The 11,193-nt window shown below is 41.8% G+C and overlaps 1 long non-coding RNA gene across 1 annotated transcript; it reads right to left on the reverse strand.

Annotated features, from left to right (window-relative positions):
• Positions 1 to 3,063: 3,063 nt before the first annotated feature.
• Positions 3,064 to 10,211, reverse strand: LOC110504307 (uncharacterized). Its single transcript, XR_002470574.3, has 4 exons — positions 10,177 to 10,211; positions 6,524 to 6,609; positions 5,882 to 5,969; positions 3,064 to 5,676 (listed from the first exon to the last, which is right to left on the reverse strand). It is a non-coding gene; the product is annotated as an uncharacterized LOC110504307 (long non-coding RNA).
• Positions 10,212 to 11,193: the final 982 nt, after the last annotated feature.

Raw genomic sequence — 11,193 nt, forward strand, 5'->3', positions numbered from 1 at the left:
GCCAGATATATAAACATTATTAAAGTGACTAGTCCTTAAAGTGGGATTTCTATTCTATGCCTATAGCAGCAGCCTCTAATGTGCTAGTGATGGCTGTTTAACAGTCTGTGGGTACTACATCTCCTATACACTTCCTTATGAACTCAGTCACCGTATCCGTGTATGCGGCTAGATTATTTTCGCAAGCTACACAGAACATATCCCAGACTACGTGATCAAAACAATCCTGAAGTGTGGATTCTGACTGGTCAGACCAGCATCGACTAGCACGAAGCACGGGCACTTCCTGTTTGAGTTTCTGCCTATAGGATGGGGGGAGCAAGATGGAGTCGTGATCAAATTTGCTGAATGGAGGGCGGGGGAGGGCCTTGTAAGCATTCCGGAAGTTTGAATAGCAATGGTCGAGAGTCTTAGTAGCTCGAGTAGGACAGTCGATATGTTGATTGAACTTCGGCGGCCTTGTCCTCAGATTTGCTTTGTTAAAATCCTGAGCTACAATAAATGCAGCCTTAGGATATGTGGTTTTCAGTTTGCATAACGTCCAGTGAAGTTCTTTGAGGACCGTCAAGGTTTCGGCTTGAGATGGGACAAAAATGCCTGTGGCGATGAAGGAGGAGATTTCTAATGGGAGATGGTCGGCATTTCATTGTAAGGTATTCTAGGTCGGGTGAATAAAAGGACTTGAGTTCCTGTATGTTCCTAGAATTACACCTTGAGTCGTTAATCATGAAACACACCCCGCAGCCCTTCTGCTTCCCGGAGAGATATTTATTCCTGCCTGCAAGATGTACTGAGAATCCTGCTGGCTTTACTGACAGAGTATCCCGAGAGACAGGCCCCAATGTCTCTCTGGATATAAATCCTTGCTTTAAACTCATCAACTTTGTTATTCCAAAGACTGAATATTAGCGGGTAATATACTCGGAAGAGGTGGGTGGTGTGCGCGCCTCCTAAATCGAACCAGCGGGCCGCCTTGAGTGCCTCTCCACCACCGGCAATGTATTGGGTCGGCCACAAAAGGATCTGCTCCAGGAAAGTCGTATTCCTGGTCGTAATGCTGGTTGTTCTGGTGAGTTACCACCACTCTAATATCCAATAGTTCTTCCCGGCTGCATGTAATGACACAAAACATTTCCTGAGCTAATAATGTAAAAAAATAGTACATAAAAAAACGAAATACTGCAACGTTTCCTAAGAGCTAGTCGCGATGCTGCCGTCTCCGTCGGCGCCATCTTCAGACACACATGCGAAGATCATCCGTTTACCTACTCTGGGTCTCACAAAGACACAGTGGTTGGAAGAAAAAATCTCATATTTGGACTGATCAGACCAATTTCCACCAGTCTAACGTCCGTTCCCCTTGTTTCCTGGGCCAAGCAAGTCTCTTCTTCTTATTGGTGTCCTTTAGTAGTTTTTTTTGCAGCAATTCGACCATGAAGGCCTGATTCACGCACTCTTCTCTGAACAGTTGATGCATTTATTTGGACTGCAATTTCTGAGGCTGGTAACTCTAATGAGCTTATTCTCTGCAGCAAAGGTAACTCTGGGTCTTCCTTTCCTGTGGCGTTCCTCATGAGAGACAGTTTCATCATAGCGCTTGATGGTTTTTGTGACTGCACTTGAAGAAGCTTTCAAAGTTATTTTCTGGTTTGACTGACCTTCATGTTTTCAGGTAATGATGGACTGTCATTTCTCTTTGCTTGTTCGAGCTGTTCTTGCCATAATATGGACTTGGTCTTTTACTAAATAGGGCTATCTCCTGTATACCACCCCTACCTTGTCATAGCACAACTGATTGGCTCAAACGTATTATTAAGGAAAGAAATCCCACAAATGTACTTTTAACAAGGCACACCTGTTAATAATGCATTCCAGGTGACTACCTCATGAAGCTGTTTGAAACAATGCCCAGAGTGTGCAAAGCTGTCAACAAGGCAAAGTGTGGCTACTTTGAAGAATCTAAAATATATTTTGATTTGTTTAATACTTGTTTGGTTGCTACATGATTCCGTGTTATTTCATGTTTTTGATGTCTTCACTATCATTCTACTATTTAGAGAATAGCAAAAATAAAGAAAAACCCTTTTTTGAGTAGGTTTGTCCAAACTTTTGACTTGTACTGTATATGCCAACAATCTTACTGAACACAGGCCTCTCACCCACTACATTTGAACAGACAAGGCCAGTGCAATACTCAATACCATCACACGACTAGGGTGTGACCCATATTGAACAGGACACATCAAACTGAAAATTCTCTGAGATCAATTTTAAATTTTCAATGTCATTCAACATTTGAGTTTTGAAATGCCCAGACTAATTCTCAATGATGTGCAATGACCACTTGGTGTTTACTAGCGAGGGATTTGGTTACTTTCTTTAAATGTTTCATGCTAGACCTGAAACATGTACCAATGGACCAATTTCTCGTATAGATTCTGGCTAGTGGATCATGAAGTGATGCTTCGTAATCAGATAATTCAGCGGATACAACTAACTCTGTAAACAATATATGATGCTCTGGGATAACATGCTTAGAAAATACAGTCATCCCCTCAGTGATGCTGGGAGAAAATACATGTTGAAGATGTCCAACAGCAGCAACATCAAATGCCAGTGTCTATCTCTTTCTGGGACCAACATCACCAAATATTAGATGAATGTTCCTCATAAAACACATTGTTCGACTGGCATTAATCCCGATGCCATTACCGCTGTGTTGTAGGTTTAACTTTGTCTTGTGGTTATTTTTGTCCATATAGCCATAGCTGAATGTATAAACTCATTTAATAATGTTTTCATTGGAAAGTTCTTACTAAATATTCAAAGAGCAGCTTGATCTCATACTGTCCTACACCCTCTAAAATGTAATTCATTATGTCCAACATAATGAATTACATTTTCAGAATGAATTACGAGTTATCTGATACATTGATGTCAAGGAATTGACTAAACTGTTGTGTTTGATTCTGCAACAAGAACTGTCACCTGGATTCTAAGCAAGATGTAATGCCCCTCATTCAATGTTTTGGTGCGGACTGACTACCCCCTGAGCCGTGACCTTGTCAGTGAGGCACATCCTGCAGTAGTAGTTGGCACTGAAAGGTTCCACATAACCAAGAATGCAATTTAAACATAAATTGTCACACGTAATCTGTGCAATGGTACCATAGTAGATTTATCAGTGAACAACACTTTCAATCCACTCTGTTCCAATACTTTTACATCTTCAACAAATGGACTTAGAATTCTGTCAATGCCATACTTCTTCCCATCTTGAGAGTGGAACAATGCAATAAGATGGATATTCAGCAGAGATTAATTCTGGAGTGGTGGAGAATTATGGAGAGTGAAATATAGACATCAAGTTTATGAATGCCATGTTTAGACCCTAATGGGTTTACAGTTTCAAAGTCATCATAATAAACTTGAATTTGCAGGTCATTTTCATACTTTGAATACAATGGATGGTTTCGGTCGTACTTTCCATCAGAAAAATCATGATTCATGCCACTATGAAAAGACATCTGAATGTGATTTCATTCATCCTCATTCATTCCAGTTACTTTGTTTGTCTTTTAATCATATCTCACTTCTAAGTGCACGTCCAGAGGTTCGACAACCCCACATTTTTCTCTGAAATACTTCACATATTTAGCATCTGTGTTTAAGTCAGTGAAAGGATTATGCACATTGTTAAAAACTTATTCTACTGAGCTTCTACTGGGATTGTTAGGAGGGACCACACTCAATACTTGTTCCCTGAGACTTCTCTGTGACCTTCATTCACATACTCTTCCGTGCTTTCAACAATAGACAGTACAACATTCTTAGCAACACCACTGCCCTGTAACTTAGCAATAATAGATGCACACATTTCTTTAGACTGGTCTTTTGAGATATGAGACATTGCAGGTTGATGGACAAATTGAGGTCTGAATCAGAGTCACTCTCTTGCGAGGTCTCTTCAATCACATTCTCAGATTGTGGAGTTGTGGGCGTGTTGCCATCATTACTTGATGATGCTGAATATCATTCTCATAGTTTTTTATCAAGTGCTTTCTAAAATGTGCAAAACTTTTGAATTGCAATGAACATCCATCTTGAGCACATATCAAACAAAATTATTCCAGGATACAAGCCATGCAAAAACTTAATTTGCCGAATTAATGTGCCAGCTGCACAGTGGTGTGCATTCATGGATGCAAAGGGAAGCCAGTAAACCCCCCCAAAAATATCAATCACACAAAAAAACACACAATTACTTGTCTTTTGTCTGTCTACGTTTCATAATTTTTCTTTAATTCAAAGAGGCTGAATGTATCTCACAGGAGAAATCATCCGAGCAAGCGAAACAGGGCCCCTTTGTCTCTCTACGTGTAGGCCATCTATCTGATGCTGTCTGCTCCAAACGAGTATGACATTGTTGCTGCCAGAAGGAATCTGGCCTCCCTTGACAAAGAAGCATAAAGAAAATGTACCAATGTGATTTCATGGTGTTGAAGTTGAAATGGTGCCGGAATAACTTGCGGTAACTCTCTGTGGTTCTCAATCAATAGCTGTTTAGTGGTCTTAAAATGGCGGAAACATGAACTTGCTTGACCATGCTGTGGGTGATTAACTGTCTGTTATTATACATGCAATATGCTTTGTGGACTTCACTGAACAGAGAACAGCCCATTCCATCTCATCCCATCTCATCCCATCCCTATCCGGTTTTGTGCTAAAACAAAGAAGTGGTTGAATTTATTCTGCCACTGGGTCTTCTTATTGTCTTGCTCTTCAGGCCTATATATCACAGTCACAAGGTATATGAATTAACTGGTTGTAGAGCAATATAGCAATACATAGGCTGAAAAAAATGTGAACTTTGCAAGCTAACAGGCGGGCCACAGACAAATCCTTGTCACGGATGGGCTATTGCAGCAGATGACCACACCGAGTTCCACTCCTATAAGCTAAAAACAAGAAGAAGTGGTTCCAGTGGGCACACGATCACCAACACTGGACAACTGAAGAGTGGAAAAACATTGCCTGGAACATGAAAGCGAGTTCAGTTTATTTGAGTGGCTTGCGCAGTTCCCAGACCTCAACCCATTAGACTAGAACATCTTCGGGATGAGATGGAATGGGCTGTTCGCAGCATTAATGTACCACCGTCCAATCTGTAGCAACCGCGTGATGCAATTGCGTCAGCATGGGCCAACATCTCATTGGACAACTTGTAAGACTTGTGACGGCCCTGAATTATTCTGAACCGTCTCAGTGACCGTCTCAAACTAAAAGGAGAAACCAATGTTTTCTCTGGTAGGCACAACCTACCTGGCACCCCTATAAATAATAACTTCAAGTCAAAACCGTTAGACTGGCCTGAAAAATTAATCATGTTCTGGAGGCAAAGGGGGGTCCGACAAGGTCCCAGATTTAGGGCTCTCTCTTGTGTTGCCAAAATCAATGCTGTAGACTGTTGTCTGGAGAAATGTGTTCATGTTGCTGATTAACTCATTGTAGCTTACATTGAAATCAAGATTAGCTTTGAAAATGTAGTCAAATGCTGCCAATAATTCTACATGACAATGTAGAAGTTGCTGATGGCCTGCTTGCTGGATCCTGAGGTGAGTAGGTATGGCTGCCGTCTTCCTTCGTCTCCAGGTACTCATCTAGGCTCCTACAGGACTTAGGAAAAAAGAAAAGAAAGACATTCAACAATGCTGTTATGCTGAGGTAAAGAAAGTTCAAAAGATATCTTTGTCATGTGTTAGGATAAAGGGTTTCATATTCAATTTGACACACATGCATACAACATGATTACCTAGTTCCACTTCTTTGTTGGAATTTGATTCACATACTGAGCTCAAAGAAGTTGACATCTGCCACATACCTTGTGAAATACAACCAGATGTTCAATGGTGTGAGCTGCGCTGATCTTCTGTATTTTTTTCCTTTCAGCAGGCTCCCTGATAACAGGACTAGAAAGGAAGACATGTCACTGTCCCACTCTCTAAGCAAGAATTGCTGATATTAGCATCAAATGAACTCATCATCAACATTTTGTTCAAGTGTTTTAAGTTCCCTACAAGGACCCAAGTGAAGAGTCATTGCAGGCAAAGATTTCGAGTTTGTCTTCTCTTATGGATTGCCGACTCTTATGGACTAGACTTTTAAAGGATATTTGTGAACAACACCCTCTACCTCAGTGTCTTTCTACTCTGATTTTAAATGTATTTATTGCTCTGAATGTTTTTCTATGTGTTGTATGTGCCTGTGTCATGTGTCATGTCATGTGTGTAATGCACCATTTTACAAATGAAGTTCCTTCCGGAAAAATATAGAACAGTAATTTTAATTGAACTTTGAATTGGATTATAATGTTTTTTTTCCAACTTTCATACAGTACACCCCTTAATCTGAATAAGAACAGATATGAAAGAACAATGTAAGATGGACAAATGATCCTAAAATTTCACATCATAAACATACTCCCCGAACTAGGTCATACTTTATGTGATGTAAGAATGTTCACCATCTGCCTTCTTTATTGTCCCAGTGTCTTCATACCCCTTCAGCATTGCTGTCCCTCCTGGTTTCGTCAGCATAATCTTTGATCAACTAAACAGATTAAAACAAACATCTCCTTGATTGTCAAGGAGTCAAAGGGTGAGGGTTGTGTCGAAATACACAATTAGCAATATATTTGATAATGGCACTGATGATGATCTGCTGGATAATGGCACGTGTGGTATCCATAACAAAGTTGGAGAACAAAATTAATCAAAAAAAGAATTGCATACATTTGTTTACATCCCTGTTAGTAGGCATTTCTCATTTTCCAATATAATCCATCCAACTGACAAGTGTGGCATATCCAGAATCTGGTTAAACAGCATGATTATTACATAGGTAATAATCTTGGCTACGTATGCTACACATGCCTCTCCCTAATGTCAATATGCCTTGTCCACTGCTGTTTTGTTTAGTTATTATTGCCTTATTTCACTGTAGCGCCTCTAGCCCTGCTCAATATGCATTAGCTAACCCTTGAGTTAAAACTCCCACACATCCGGTGACCTCACCTGGTTTAAATTATGTTTCTAGAGACAATATCTCTTTCATCGCCTCTCAATGCATAGGTTTACCTCCACTGCATTCACATCCTATCATACCTCTGTCTGTACATTTTCCCTTGATTCTAACCTACCGTGCCCAGAAACCTGCTCCTTTAACTCTCTGTTACGAACAAACTAGACGACCAGTTCTTATAACCTTTAGCCATTCCCTTATCCTACTCCTCCTCTGTTCCTCTGGTGATGTAGAGGTTAATCCAGGCCCTGCAGTGCCTGCAGTGCCTCAAAACAATTTGAGCTTCTACTTTTAAAAATCCACCTTCCAGAAACAAGTCTCTCACTGTTGCCGCTTGCTATACACCATCTTCTGCCCCCAGCTGTGCCCTGGACACTATATGTGAATTGATTGCCCCCATCTATCTTCAGAGCTTGTGCTGTTCGGTGACCTAAACTGGGACATGCTTAAAACCCCGGCCATCCTACAATCTAAGCTTGACGCCCTCAATCTCACACAAACTATCAATGAACCTACCAGGTACAACCCCAAATCCGTAAACACAGTCACCCTCATACTTATCATCCTAACAAACCTGCCCTCCAAATACATCTCTGCTGTCGTCAACCAGGATCTCAGCGATCACTGCCTCATTGCCTGCGTCCATAATGGGTCTGCGGTCAAATGACCACCCCTCATCACTGTCAAACGCTCCCTAAAACACTTCAGTGAGCAGGCCTTTTTAATCAACCTGGCCCGGGTATCCTGGAAGGATATTGAAGTCATTCCGACAGTAGAGGATGCCTGGTTATTCTTTAAAAGTGCTTTCTTCACTATCTTAAATAAGCATGCCCTATTAAAACAATTTAGAACCAGGAACAGATATAGACCTTGGTTCACTCCAGACCTGACTACCCTTTACCAGCACAATATCATCCTGTGGTGTACTGCATTAGCATTGAATAGCCCCCGCGATATGCAACTATTCAGGGAAATTAGGAACCAATATACACAGGCAGTTAGGAAAGCAAAGGATAGCTTTTTCAAACAGAAATTTGCATCCTGTAGCACAAACTCCAAAAAGTTCTGGGACACTGTAAAGACCATGTATAATAAGAACACCTCCTCCCAGCTGAAATTAAGAAACACTGTCACCACCGATAAATCCATGATAATTGAGAATTTCAAGAAGCATTTTTCCACAGCTGTCCATGCTTTCCACCTGGCTACACGTGCCTCGGTCAACAGCCCTGCACCTACCACAGCAACTTGCCCAATCTTCCCAATTTCTCTTTCACCGAAATCCAGATAGCTGATGTTCTGAAAGAGCTGCAAATTATGAACTCCTACAAATCAGCCGGGCTAGACAATCTGGACCCTCTTTCTAAAAGTATCTGCTGAAATTGTTGCAACCCCTATTATTAGTCTGTTCAACCTCTCTTTCGTATCGTCTGAGATCCCCAAAGATTGGAAAGCTTCCACGTTCATCTTCCTCTGCAGATGGGGAGACACTCTAGACCCAAACTGCAACAGACCTATATCTATCCTACCCGGCCTTTCTAAGGTCTTCGAAAGCCAAGTTGACCAACAGATCACCGACCATTTCGAATCCCACCGTACCTTCTCCGCTATGCAATCTGATTTCTGAGCTGGTCATGGGTGCACCTCAGCCACACGCAAGGTCCTAAATGATATCATAACTGCCATTGATAAGAAACAATATACTGTGCAGCTGTATTCATCGACCTGGCCATAGCTTTCAACGCTGTCAAACACCACATTCTTATCGGCAGACTCAACAGCCTTGGTTTCTCAAATGACTGCCTATCCTAGTTCACCAACTACTTCTCAGACAGATTTCAGTGTGTCAAATCGGGGGGCCTGTTGTCCAGACCTCTGGCAGTCTCTATGGGGGTGCCACAGGGTTCAATTCTCTTTTCTCAGTGTACATCAATGATGTCACTCTTGCTGCTGGTGATTATCTGATCCACCTCTACGCAGACGACACCATTTGTATACTTCTGGCCCTTCTTTGGACACTCTGTTAACTAACATCCAGACGAGCTTCAATACCATACAACTCTTCATCTTTGGTCTCCAACTGCTCTTAAATGCAAGTAAAACTAAATGCGTGCTCTTCAACCGATCGCTGCCCACACCTGCCCGCCTGTCCAGCATCATCACTCTGGACGGTTCTGACTTCGAATATGTGGACAACTACAAATATCTAGGTGTCTGGTTAGACTGTAAACTCTCCTTCTAGACTCACATTAAGCATCTCCAATCCAAAATTAAATATAGAATTGGCTTCCTATTTCGCAACAAGAATCCTTCACTCATGCTGGCAAACATACCCTCGTAAAACTGACTATCCTACCGATCCGTGACTTCACCGATGTCATTTACAAAATAGCCTCCAACACTCTACTCAGCAAAATGGATGCTGTCTATCACAGTGCCATCCATTTTGTCACCAATACCCCATATACTACCCACCACTGTGACCTGTATGCTCTCGTTGGCTGGCCCTCGCTTCATATTCGTCGTCAAACTCACTGTCTCCAGGTCATCTATAAGTCTTTGCTATGTAAAGCCCCACCTTATCTCAGCTCACTGGTCACCATAGCAGCACCCACCCATAGCACACGCTCCAGTTCTCTGCTGTCAATGACTGGAAAGAACTGCAAAAATCACTGAAGCTGGAGAGTCAAATCTCCCTCACTAACTTTCAGCACCAACTATCAGTGCAGCTCACAGATAACTGCACCTGTACATAGCACATCTGTAAATAGCCCATCAAACTACCTCATCCCCCATAATGTTATTTGATTTATTTAGCTCCTTTCCACCCCAGTATCTCTACTTGCACACTCATCTTCTTCACATCTATCACTCCACTGTTTAATTGCTCTATTGTAATTATTTCGCCACCATGGCCTATTCATTTACTTACCTCCCTTATCCTACCTTATTTGCACACACTGTATATAGACTTTTTTCTACTGTTGTAACGTGTGTTGTTTGAAGGAGACCAAGGCACAGCGTAATTTGTGGTCATCATATTTATTAAATGAGAACCAGCAACAAAATAACAAAGTGAAACCAAAACTAACGTACCGTTCCGTAGGCTACAAGAGCTGTAGAAAAACAAGATCCCACGACATACATAGGTGGGAAAAAGGCTACCTAAGTATGATTCCCAATCAGAGACAACGATAGACAGCTGCCTCTGATTGGGAACCACACCCGGCCAAACACAAAGAAATACAAAACATAGAATGCCCACCCCACATCACACCCTGATCTCACCAAATAGAGAAATAAAATGGCTCTCTAAGGTCAGGGCGTGACAACTGTATTATTGACTTCATGTTTATTTATTCCATGTGTACTCTGCTTTTGTTCATCTTGGCCAGTTCGCAGTTGTAAATGAGAACTTGTTCTCAACTAGCCTACTTGGTTAAATAAAGGTGAAATAAAATTAAGTAAAAAACATAGGTACACCTTGTGCTAAAGACAAAATAAGGCCACTAATATGTGCAGTTTTGTCACACAACAAAATTTTGAGGGACCTTGCAATTGGCATGCTGGCAACAGGAATGTCCACCAGAGATGTTGCCAGAGAATTGAATGTTAATTTCTCTACCATAAGCCGCCTCTGTCATTTTAGAGAATTTTGCAGCATGTCCAACCGGCCTCACAACCGCAGACAGCGTGTAACCAGGACCTCCACATCCATCTTCTTTACCTGCGGGATCATCTGAGACCAGCCACCTGGACAGCTGAAGAAAATAAATGGCTTCACGAAATGTCAGGAACAGTCTCAGGGAAGCTCATCTGCATGCTCGTCATCCTCACTTGACCTGACTGCAGTTCGACATCATAACCGACTTCAGTGGGCAAATGCTCACCTTCGATTGCCACTGGCTCATCACAGATGAATCACAGTTTCAACTGTACCGGGCATCTGGTAGACAGCATGTATGAAGTAGTATGGGTGAGCTGCTTGCTGATGTCAACGTTGTGAAAAGAGTGCCCCATAGTGGTGTGGATTATGGTATGGACAGGCATATGCTACGGACAACAAACCCAATTGCATTTTATCAATGGCAATTTCAATGCACAGAGATACCG

Source organism: Oncorhynchus mykiss, chromosome 25 (genome assembly GCF_057628025.1).
Source record: "Oncorhynchus mykiss isolate SJ-2025 chromosome 25, ASM5762802v1, whole genome shotgun sequence".
Lineage (NCBI taxonomy): Eukaryota > Metazoa > Chordata > Actinopteri > Salmoniformes > Salmonidae > Oncorhynchus > Oncorhynchus mykiss.